The sequence below is a fragment of the Onthophagus taurus genome, chromosome 3 (genome assembly GCF_036711975.1).
Source record: "Onthophagus taurus isolate NC chromosome 3, IU_Otau_3.0, whole genome shotgun sequence".
Taxonomy (NCBI): domain Eukaryota; kingdom Metazoa; phylum Arthropoda; class Insecta; order Coleoptera; family Scarabaeidae; genus Onthophagus; species Onthophagus taurus.
Window position 1 is genome coordinate 27,400,628 of NC_091968.1, and position 12,967 is coordinate 27,413,594.

Here is a 12,967-nt window from a genome sequence, read left to right on the forward strand (position 1 = left end):
AATCTCATCAGTCATCTACATCGCAGTACAAGAGTTGAATGTTAGAGACTCTTCCAATCTCATAAATCTGGTAACGTCTTTACTAAAACTCTCCTTAAAAGCCATTTGAGCATTTTCCTGAAGACGCACGGCTAAACTCGAAACTTTCTATTCCTAAGGCTTTCTATACAAAATAAGATTTTTGTATATTTTTCATTGAACTAAATCTATTCCTAGCGTGCGACTTCAGACTCTTCGTCGTCGTCGTCTACTTAACGGTTTAGGCCTTGTTGACCTTCAGACCACCTTTTTCTCGAGAGTTTCTCTCCTCTTAGTTTATACTGCAGTGCCAATTTTAGTATTCTGTCATCTTGCATTTTCTGCACGTGGTCCTCTTTGTATATCTTTTTATTTTCTTTGTAGTTCCTCTTTAATATCTTCGTTTCTGATATAATCTAATCTGTTACAGCCCTTGGTCTCTCTTAAGGTATGTCCACACCAAAGAAACACAGAGGAACATTTTGTTCCTGATTGTCACAACCTGTTTAGGAAGCAGAAGCAATAACAAATTTATCGTAAACGTTCTGTCCACACCAAGAAAACTCATTTTAGTCACTCATCACCGTGTTGCTGCAACAAGAAACTTTCCGTCTCCATCACATTAGTGTATTATTATTATTTACAAGCATCACTGGCTGCAATTATTATTTTTTTGCAAAAACAGAAAAAGAAAAAGGCAGATTCTGATAGACATCTAAAATTAGAACTAACACTAGCAATAGAACTAGAAAGTTTCGTCCTCAGACGCACGGCTAAACCTGAATGTTTCTAGTTACTATTACTATGTAGAATATAACTACAGTGTGTTAATTAATTATCGTACCCGACGTCATCATTGCAAGTATGCAACCAATATCACAGTGCAATACGCATCATACGCAAATCGTGTATTGCAATAAAAATACTGTGATATTGGTTGCATACTTGCAATGATGATGTCGGGTACGATAACTAATTAACACACTGTATGTAATATTACTAGCAATGTTACTGTATAGAACTAACACTATAGCTAGAACTAGAATCATTTGGGTTTAGTCGCACGTCTCTAAAGACGGCTAAACCCGAATGATTCTAGTTCTAGATCTAGTGTTAGTTCTAGTTTCTAAATTTCCTAATGATATTTATCGCAAAATACGGAAATAGCCAACTTGTGAAACATTTGTTTCTGCAACCATAAACAATAAGTAAGTAACATTTAGAAACTTTGAGATACAAGTTCCAGGAACAAACAACATAAGCACAATGTTCCTTTGTGTTCCTTTCGGTGTGGACGTAACTTTAGAAACTTCATTTCCGCGCACTCTATCTTGCTTGGGTCCTTTTTCCTTGTCACCCATGATTCCCTGCTACCATCATTCACATAGTGAATCATATTCGCTGATTCGTTGTTTCGGTCTTGTCTTCATTCGTCAATAGTTACTGTGAATTATGTTATGTGGTGTTCTTTCTTAAGTTACTGTATTGTCGACTCCAAGACTTACAATGAACGACTCACAATTCGAATCATGTTAATTGATTTACTGCTACTATGGTTCTTTAATTCATCAATAGATCCGTGAATCATGTAGTGCATTCATTCAGTCATGTAGTTTGAAAAATTGTCTAAACTTGTCTAAACTTGTCCAAAATTGTGTACAATTATGTAAACTTGTACTATAATTGTTTAAAATCGCAAATATTTGTTCAAATTCATCTAAACTTTTATAAGATTGTGTAACTATGTGTAACATTAGTACTAACACTAGAAATAACACTAAACCTAGCAACTTTCGAGCTTAGCCGTGCGTGTTTTGAAAAAGTGTTTGATTTTTCCGACACTTCTAACTTATTTCTGAAGAAGGTTGCAAAATGGCATCCGAAACGTCACACTTTTTTTAAAAGTCGAATCTTTCTAGTTCTAGGATTGTGCTTCTTCTAGTTATAGTTTAGTTGTCTAAAATTATTTAAAACTGTATCCAAAATTGCCTAAAATGATCAAAATTTGGGTAATACTGTCTAATATGTCAAAATGTCTAAAATTATTTTAGCGTATTTTGTAAACTTTTACCAAATTTTAGAGACATGATTATTGAGAGATCTAACTTCCCGTCATTCCAAAGTTTGAATTTCCTATCATTCCAGATATACTATATTACTCGCAACTTTTCGGTAAACTTGAAAGTAAACTGCTTGATGTTCTAGAACAACACTGCAGCGTATTATGATTAATGTCTTATTGTTAGTGTTGATTCACCATTCGTTTTTCTGTTAATATTTCATTTGGGCGAATGAAACCATTCATGCAGGTCTCTGGTCGGTATTGCCATTGTCTTATAAAATTTCATTTGAGTATCTTTTCTGCATTTATTACCCAAAATTCGTCTAATGGTTCCACATGTTCTTGTAAAGACTGTCAATTTGTGATGTGCGTCGCATCCTTGGTATTTAAAGTGCCTGATCTGTTCTAAGCGAGTGCTATCAATGTATATTTCATTTCCTATGAATGCCATTGTTTTTGTCTTAGAGATTTTGCAGTTGTAATCTCTACTTATGCTATTGAGCAAGTATACGGTTTTTTGAAAGTTATCATCTGACGTAGCAAAAATTATTTGATTACTTTTGGCGTGAACAAAAAATTCAATTTGAAATAAAAAAATCTCGACTCAGATTCGTTCGAATTTAAATTTTATCTGTGGTTTAAAAAAAGATGTCCATCGCCGTTTGAATATCGATTGGAGAAGTTTATCCTGTTAGTAGAGGGTTGGAGGGTGGTGGTACTTTTTTGCCTTTATAGGGGGTCCCTGGGGGTGTCGTGATTACACTGATTACTTGAACTGGAAATTTTTAAATTGGCTCTTTGACATGAAAATCTCTGATGGACGGCACCGCTACCAACCCCGATGTTTCATCGTCGCAACAACCCTTCAAATCATCACCAATATCTACCTTTATGGTCATACACCTGAAATTATCTATACAGTTCTATGAGGAGTACCTAAAAAAATAAAAGGCAAAAATTTTCCTTTTTTAGTTGAATCTAAAGCATCGTTCTACGGGGGACTGTAAATTAGATAGGAAATTGTAGGAGGATCCGGGTCATTTTAATCGAATTGTCCAACAGAGACAAAGAGGTGGTTCCGGATACCTTCGCCACTAATTAGTGAAGTTCGGATCCAGTTGATTAAGGGGCCGATCGAATCTCGTTAATAAACCGGGCGTCGCGAAATCTCCCTTTATGTATTAATTGTCAGACGCGGATCCGGATGTCGTCGAATCGGATTAGGCTAACTTTCGTGGAGACCCGTGATCAGTTTCGCTGATTTGCATCCGAATTCGACAACCAAATTGATTACGTCTCTTCCAACAACGATTTTAAGTTCCCCAAATCGATAGAGAAAGAGAAGAGAAGACTTTATCGTGTGTATGTAGTAAATAAAATTTTTTGGCAACGGTCTCCGATGGATTTCCGGTCTTCTCCCTTCTCTTTTACAAGCCGAATTGCCCCCCACAATGGGGGCGTAAATGTCCCCCTAATACACAGAGAAAACCCACCATCCTCGGAACGCTGTTATTGCCGGAAGCCGGGTATAGATAATGCTATTAGCATTCAGACGCTTTATGGACCGTGTATAAAAGTTTCCGTGAAGCTACGAATGGTCGGCTAATGTTCATCCTAGAAACGATTCACATTTTTGATTCAACCATCAGATAAATACCGCAATGCTGTAACGTCATAAATTACAAATCTAAATGTTTACCCAATTATTTTCGTTAACCAACATCATGATTACTATAATCAGAACAAAACGTGATTACTATTTAGACCGGATCAAGTTACCACTTTTCCTAAGAAACAATTATCCTTATAAAACAAGCACACACAAAAGATGCTTTTGTCGTCGTCTAATTGCAACGGCGACAATTACCTTAATGATAAGGCAGTAACGATGACTCCTAAGCACAATAAATTTGTTACAGTTGCTTAACCGTACAGAAAGCGTAATTCTAAGAATGAAATCGTCATCCGGAGAAAAGAACAATAATTGATTAAATTACAACGTATTTAATATTTACAAAAAAAATTATTTCATCATCATTGCAAATATGCAACCAATATGACAGTATTGGTATTGCAATACGCGATTTGCGTATTTGGTTGCATACTCGGGTACGATAATTAATTAACACAGTGTACATGTTTTTGCAAAATCATCATCATCTGTGCTAAAGTCAGTAAAATAGACTTCTCGTGCTGTTATGAAACTGTATAAATTTATCGTCAACGTGGGGTTCCCTTGGTTTTATTGTGGGGTCGCTTTTTTTTAAAAGGCAAGTTCTGTCCTGGGGGCGCGTTCAAGAGCCATGAAAAATTATTAATTGTCCTCGAAAATCGTGTGCAAGAAGCAAAGTGCCTCTTCGGCAGTTCAGAAGCGAAACCCGAATTCAAGCCGAGTCACGATGATTTTTGACTTTCTTCAATAAACCGTTGAAAGGGGTCTGTGATTTATAGTTTATAAAATTGTTTAGATTCGTGTCTCGTCTCGTGTGAACTACCAGACGTTTATTTATACAAACTCTACATTTTCTGTTGTATTTTACAACAGAATGGAATTTTCTAAAACGAACCTAACCACGTGACGATTTAATAATACACCTATCGCCGACGTCGTCGTTGGACGTCGTTTGACATGACTTCGTTCCGCGTCCTCCGAGCATTAACTTCCTCCTTCAATGGGCCTACTTTCCCATCCGTAGTTGTTACGGCGGCGATTCACGCACGCACACCACTTAATGACACTAATTTAGAAGGAGCCGACGGCGGCTCGTTGATCTGTTGGGTTGTCGCGTGTAATCTAATTAGCGAATCGAAGCTCCGCATTTTCAAACCAATTTTGAAAACAACAGTTGTTTCCTGTATACGTCACGAAGATAATTTACATTATTTATTCTTTGGTAAAATAATAATATTTTTCATTCAATTTGTCTAAAATATGCTGGATCAAAAAATAATACACACTATCAAAATATGATACTGAAGACGCACGATAAACCCGAAACTTTCTAGTTCTAGAATAAGGCATTCGTCCCGAAATATTGACCAACAACTTTGACTTTTCAGTCAATTCTCATTATAGCAAAAACGCTTCATTCTGGACACGAGAAACGCTTCATTCTGGACTATGATGTTCAGGATTAGATTAATGCCTTTCTGACTTTTCAGACATACCTAGAAGTAGGTAATGGTTGTCCTTATGGACACACCCTTGTGCTTCGTTGATATCACAATCAACTCATCAGGGCCGACACAGGAATTAGGTGTTCGCTGATAGCATAGTCAGTGCCTGAATTAGGCATTCGTCCGAAATATTGATGAGAAACTTTGACTTTTCACTCAACTGTTTCTAGAATGTTTCTAGTTCTAGGTCCCATCGCGACGTACTGGATCATTACGTGGAGTGCATCTAGAGAGATGGAAGCCATTTTCGTTATGCAAAAGAAGGCAGTTCGGATACTGGCTGGACTAAAAAATCAAGAGAGTTGTAGAAGCCAATTTAAAAAATTAAAAATACTTACCTTGCCGTGCTGTTTTATACGCTCCTGTCTAGAGCATACTCATAATAATAAAGATTTGATGCTGAAACACGTAGACCATCACGAACACAACACCCGATACAAAGAAAATATTGTGACTCCATATCACCGAGTGGTCAAATCACAAAACACATACGATTATATAGCCGTCAAATTATATAACGCACTACCAGTGGAAACAAGAAGCATGGAAGTAAAACAGTTTCGAATCACAGTCAAGAATTTCCTCTTGGAAAATGGAAATCGGAAATTGTTATATTTTATTATTTGTAGTTGGCATTTCCTTTATATGAACATTATTAATTGTTTTCTTTTCTTTTGACGTCAATACTGTACCATGCTGTACTTTGTTTAAATAAAGTTATTATTATTATAATATTACTTCTAGTGAGAGTGCAAGTATAAAACTAGAACTAACACTATACCTAGAACTAGAATCATTCGGGTTTAGCCGTCTTTAGAGACGTGCGGCTAAACCCGAATGATTCTAGTTCTAGGTATAGTGTTAGTTATAGTGACAGTGCAAGTATAAAACTAGAACTAACACTATACCTAGAACTAGAATCATTCGGGTTTAGCCGTCTTTAGAGACGTGCGGCTAAACCCAAATGATTGTAGTTCTAGGTATAGTGTTAGTGCTAGTGAGAGTGCAAGTATAAAACTAGAACTAACACATTCTAGTTCTAGATATAGTGTTAGTTCTATATAGTAACAGTGCAAGTGTAAAACTAGAACTAATACTATACCTAAAACTAGAATCATTAGGGTTTAGCCGTCTTTAGTGACGTGGGGCTAAACCCAAATGATTCTAGTTCTAGGCATATTGTTAGTTCTAGTTTTACACTTGCACTCTCATTAGAACTAGCATTAGACCTAGAACTAGAAACATTTGGGTTTAGCCGTACGTCCTTTAAGACGGCTAAACCCAAATGATTCTAGTTCTTGGTCTAGCACTGCATAACAATTAAAACTAGAACTAACACTAGACCTACAACTAGAAATATTAGAAACTTTCTAGTTGTAGGTCTAGTATTAGTTCTAGTTTTAGTTCAATAAAAATATGCAACATGGTGATATCTAGCGCTAACTAGCGCTACCATCCTTGATTTATACATCGTATAGACAACTCGGGGAATCCCTGAGTTTATTTATGAACACGGAATAGAGCAATTTAGGGAATAACTCAATTTAAATTCTATCGAGCGCTAACATTTATATTTAAATATACTGATGTATTAAATATTAAATAGATAAAATTAATAGTATCACTTAAAAATATTTTGTTCGTTATATCCGAACTCTTCTAGTTCTAAAGAGTTCCGTTATATGAAGGTTTGACTGTATAAGTAAGGTGAGAAAAAATAAGAATAAGCTTAAAATTTTCCTCTTTGAAGTTGTTGTGAAATTCCGTATGCAAATGATTAATTTTGAAGGGCTAAAAGCGGTCCCGTTTAAAAATTCCACGTAAGTTCGCGTTAACGTCACGTTAACACGTGTCGACGTCGAGAGGTGTCGAGAGGTGTCGGGGGTTCCCCCCGGGAGAGCGTAACTCGCCCGCGTTGGGGAGCCCTTATAGAAAGGCAGCCCCTCTCGACCGAGGTGTCGTTAATTTGTCTAAAGTGCAAATTTTATCGTGCGATCCAATTTAGGCTCACACCGACGATATCGTTTGAAGTACACTACGACGCACATTAGGGCGACCTCTTTTAATATTTAACAGGCCATACATATTTATCTTGAAACGTGTTATTTTTTTCACCTTACATTCAAATGAGTACCTAATTTAGTCATTTCACTCATTTCCTGTCGTGTTTAGAACCTTAATGTTTAAAGTCTGAAACTAAAAAAAAAAACGTTCGATTAGGGTTGCGTTAACCCAATCTTGTTTTTGAAGAAACTATTTCTTTTTGCTTCCAATCTAAAATAAAAATAAATAAATAGATGAGTGTATGAGATGAAGAATCATTGTTGAGAAAGAAAAAGACTCTGATATTCGAAGTCCGGTTGTCGGGATGAGTGCCAAATACGGTCCGTTCAGTCGAATAAACGAGAGGAAATTAGGTATAATGGCGTCGGTTATAAAGAGCGGCTCGTCCGTCGGAATGATTAAACATTTTTGTTGCTCGTTAGCGGTCGCTCTCCCGGTGTGATACAGCCAATTTTCGAAGAAGAAGAAGAAGAAGCCGCCGCCGGCGCGTACTACACGAGAAAGGTCCGTGTCATTCGATTAAATACAAATTTAAGGGGGCACAATACCATCGACGACGTCAATTATCGAATCGAAAAAGTCCAACTCAAATTAGCACCAATAAAAAAAATTTTTAAAATTGTATTTAACCGAAAAAAAAAAAATAGTATGTAGTAGAAATCGGGGGATGAATAAAACATTTTGGGTTCGTCGGGTGGGCGTCAGAGCGAGGCTAATTCGGGCGTCGACATCCCCCTCCGCAACCCCACGCCCCGCTATCGTCGACGCCGTCACCGTGCTTTTAATTGCGGCGCGCCCCCCTCATCACATCGTATCCACCCGGTAAACTTACACCCTCTACGAATATTGAGCGCACAAAAGCCGACGACTTATTCGAAACCAACCTCCCCCATTCAAAATCTAATGAAGCCGACCTGCCGAGTAATTAATGGAAATTGAATCGAAAATACGAAATTTATTAGTCACAACAACCCTCAAGTTGATTCTTTTTATCAAAAAAAAAATTGAGTGGACATAAGAAAATTGAACCTAATGGGGGTTAAGAAAAAAGGAAGGGCGCAAAAAGGTTTCGGAGACGAAAAGAAACGTAATTCGTTAAAATGGCAGAGTCGCTAACTTTTAAAACACTAGTTAGAAGAGGACGGTGGGGTGAGGGTGTTTTTAAATTTGTCGTCGTCGGTTCGCGTTTTTAAAAGGGGTGGGTTCGGTAATCGAATTGGCCCGGAGTTCGTTAAAAATAAAATAAAAGTTTGGTTGCCACTCGACGAGACGCACACTCTCTTCCCCAAATGGATCTTTTAACGTTCGCGAGTTTTCGCCCTTTACAGGGAAACAGTTAATAAATCATACGGGGGTGTCTCTCTTTCTCGTTGAATGTGACCAGAATAAATAAATACACAACAATATAACCGACTAGAATTTAAAAAAAAATTAAAAATATTCCTACCAAAGAAATTAACAAAAAACAATTTTGGGATTAAAAAAAATGAAATAATGGAGTAAATCCTGTGTATAAAATCCGATTTAAGTTGGTTTTAAAAGTTACAGCAAGTCATCAAGGGACAATATCTCTTAAAAAAAGTATATAATACAATTGCACCCTAACGGAACCCAACCCAACCCTATTCAATTTCATAAGGGTTGTAAATAATAAAATTCAAACAGAGATTATTTCATCACCTGTCTAAAGCATGAGTCAATATTTTTTTATGAATCTACATAAATTGAGATTCATAGAGGTTATTTAAAAAGATTTCGTCATCTATTATAAAATATCTTGAAAGCTTTGATTTCCGTAATGAGGTTTATAGTGGTTTGTATTATTAAAAATGATATTTTATGTACTTTCGTATTGTAGTGTGTTCTTGTAAACCTCTATGTACGAAATAGACCAAATAATAAAGAATATTGTGTCAGGTTAGGGATAGTGTACGGTACTGGGTTGATTGGGTAAGGTCAGTTATGTTTCCTTAGGTTAATAACCATGCCTCCCATGTAAAAAATGTTGGCTCAGGTTACTTATGTCTGTTAAGGTCAAGAATGTTAAGTTAGGTTGGGTTGTGTTTTTTTATAGAAGCATCACCTTTGGTGTCTTTCTTAATCATTAGCGATTTCATACAGCGTAACTATAAAAGGTTGTAGATCTTATAAGTAGATCTAAATGTGTATGGCTATAGAAGCGTGAGTTGCATATGTTACCATGTGTATGTTAGTGTATATTGGGTACAATCCGCTATATTTTACAGACTATTAATGTTTGGACGTGTGTGTTATAAGCGGGATGACTTTGCCTGTAAGTTTATAGGGTATGTGAGTACATGTTCATAGTTTTGCGTTTTAGTGTTAGATCTAGGACCATTTTGTTTCAGAATCGGATTTTAATGGTTTCAAAACATGTGGATATAAGTCTAAATAATGCATTGAATGTTTTGCTCTTGTTTTGAAGGTACTAGTGTATAGTGAATGCGTTGAAATGGGTCACTAATTAAACGCCACAATGTGGTATAGTCGACATTGTCGATAAATCTCATTATCATTTAGCCATCACTAAGAGTATGCTAATTACCGGCTTTCTTACATTACATTACATTATATAGAATACATATCGGGTAGGCGGACCAACCAACCTTGCACCGCGACCCTAAGGATCTATTGTACCCCGATAGATATCCTTATCAAATTTCACCGTGCAGTCCAATGCTCTTAACGAACATTAATACCTTGCTCGGCGAAAGGTCATTCAGATCTTTTGAGGAGATAAACTGCGACCCAAAAATCGAGAATCTGATACGGTTAACGGCAGGGCAGTGGCGTAAAACATGCTCAACCGTCTCTGCTTCCTCCGCACATAGTCGGCATTCAACATCGTCGGCTAAACCCAACAAGTTGAGGTGTGCTTTTAATCGGCAGTGCCCAGTAAAAACACCCATTAGAGCTTTTATGCTACTACGGGCAAGTCCCAAAATATTCCCGGGTTTGACAGTGGCGATGTTAATAAACACCTTAGCATGTCTCATTCCAGGAGAACTGGTCCACAGTAGGCGAAGTCTCTCTTCAGCCCACAGTCCAATCCTATATTTGGCCATCGCAAATGATACACCAACTGCTGGTTCCGGTCCCACAAACGCTTCAGCGCTGCCATCTCGTGCTAGCTTATCTGCCGCTTCATTGCCAGCAACACCAGAGTGACCCGGGACCCAGATCAGAGAGACTCTGTTATCACAACTCAGTGTGTTTAATGTTCTCTTACAATCATTAACCAGAGCCGACACCGTTTTCACGGCTTGCAGCGCCTGGAGAGCGGCTTGACTGTCTGAGAAGATTCGTACTGTCATGTTCTTCACCCCTCTTTCAAGAAGGATTTTAGCACCCATGTCAATAGCAAATACTTCCGCCTGGAATACAGTACAGTACGTACCCAGGCTGTAGGCTTGCTTGATTCGAGGTGTCTGGCAGTATACTCCTGCTCCCACCCCTTCAGGCGTTTTTGATCCATCTGTGTACAAGCAAATGTCTGCCCGAACCAGAGAATTTTCATTTTCGATCCAGGACTGCCGCTCAGGCAGTACAATCTGGTATCGAGCATTAATCACTGATAGTGATACCGCCAAATCTGACGGCATTGATAGCACTACCGGCTTTCTTAGTACAAACGCTGTTTGTGTCAGTTTACCACTTCATTACCAAAGCTGACACAATTTTTAAGGGTTGCAGTGTCTCAAGAATAGGTTCACTATCTTCACAATGTGGTATAGTCGATATTGTCGATAAATCTTATTGACGTTTGAGTCAATTTTTTATTTAGCCATCACAGACAATATGCTTATTTTCCGGCTTTGTTAGTATAAACGCTGTTTGTGTCAGTTTTCCGCTTCATTATTAAACTGACTCAATTTTTAAAAGTTGCAGTGTCCCACTATGTAGGAGAAACATTGGTCTTCCCAACTCATTCCAGATATGTTCGATAAGATTCATTCCAAGACTGCGCGTTGGCTAATAAATTCCTACTTGATCCAGATATTCTATTGAGAACTATGGTAATGTGTGTTCATCAACATCAAGTTCATCAGACTATAAAAAACAGAATATGATTTTTTTGATAGAGAGCCAATTTTCTCCTTTTTGGGTTTTTATTTTCTCTTCACTTCACTAAAAAATTAGATAAATATTAAATAAATTTCAATGGAATATAAATACATTATTAATAATATAGGCAACTAAACTTACCTAATACCATTTTTATGAATTAAACCAAACTATACACAAAGTTGACTTAAAACTTTTATAAATTCAAATGGGCTTTTGAAAAGAGTTTTGTAGCAATTTCGGTGGTACCCGAGCGTCGCAAGTAATAAATTAGCAAACGATTCGTTGCGTTTTCGACGCCGGATTTATAGTCGTGCCCATAAATCTCAGGCCATCTGAATGGCGCCGCCGATCGTCGAAAATTGGGAAAAAGCCAAAAACGCGGGGCGAAACGAACGGTCGTTTCGCATCCTCGTCTACATACACATAGGGAATTTGCAAAGAACCCAATTTCGAAAGGGGTCTTCGATTACTTCGAATCTCTTTCCCCAGATTTTCTCCGGACGCGGCTTTTAAGTTTCGAAAATGTATGCTAAAGCGAGCCGCCCTCCGAAAAGACGAACTTTTACCGATCGAGCAATAAAATTTCGCCCCCACACGAAATACGTATTATAGGGGAAGAAGGGAACAAGACAAATATGTGGAATATAGATTTCTACATCCGGGGAGGATGTTGTTGACTGAATTGATAATGTGGAATTTATACTATATAAAATCCCTCTCTTTCACTATCAAAATTCTAAAACCACCCTCAACCTTTTTAATGTTCGAGTAATGACATTGTTTACTGAAACGCAGCTGAGTTACAGAGTCAATTATCGTTGGTTTTGAGGTAATAAATAAATCGAACGGAGGGGGCGGATTACAATGGAAGTCGAGTTTTGGCGTGAAATCAGTCTTGGAAAGTCGTCGGTACGAATAAGAGGCAATAAATCGATAGTCTTATGTGCACACGCGCCCGCTTTCAACGCCAAAGAATACTCCATTAGCCCTTAAATGTGTCGGGATTAGTCGCCGCAACCCCCGTGTCGAAATGGCTTACGCGTAATGCACTACATTAGCCCAAAATTGATTGTGGAGGAAGTCTATTGTCCACCACAAAGAATAAACGATGTATCAACTACAAATCCTTTTTTCTTTATTGAAAATTTATTTATATTTAATAATAAACTTACCATAATAATGAGGGCTAAAATAAAAACCGTATTTTTTTGATTTCTTCTTAAATCTATTCTAAAATAAGAACCTAATTATTAATCTAACAAATTTATAACGATTTTATAATAAACTTACGCATTAAACTCCACTAAACTTTTAAATTTAACACAATTTTGGGTCTAAAATAAACACTTGTCAAATTTTGACACAAAACGTTTGTTGTGAGTCCAAACTTACTTGGTTTCCTAGCAACCAAGATATCCTCAAATTTAGAATTTAAAATAATCTTAAAAAATATATTAAATTATCGTTAAATTAAAACATCAAAATCAATAAATTAAATCTACACACAAACTTACTTTTTAAAATTAAATTATGATCACTAGGATTATTAAATTAAAA

At 37.0% G+C, this 12,967-nt stretch overlaps 1 long non-coding RNA gene across 1 annotated transcript in view; it reads right to left on the minus strand.

Moving 5' to 3' along the window:
• Positions 1-12,760, minus strand: part of LOC139429624 (uncharacterized) — a 42,635-nt gene extending 29,875 nt beyond the window's left edge. The window contains exons 1-2 of the long non-coding RNA XR_011640190.1: positions 12,701-12,760; positions 12,583-12,640 (exon numbers count right to left, since the gene is read on the minus strand). This is a non-coding gene — a long non-coding RNA (uncharacterized lncRNA). The remainder of the gene's footprint in view (positions 1-12,582; positions 12,641-12,700) is intronic.
• Positions 12,761-12,967: the final 207 nt, after the last annotated feature.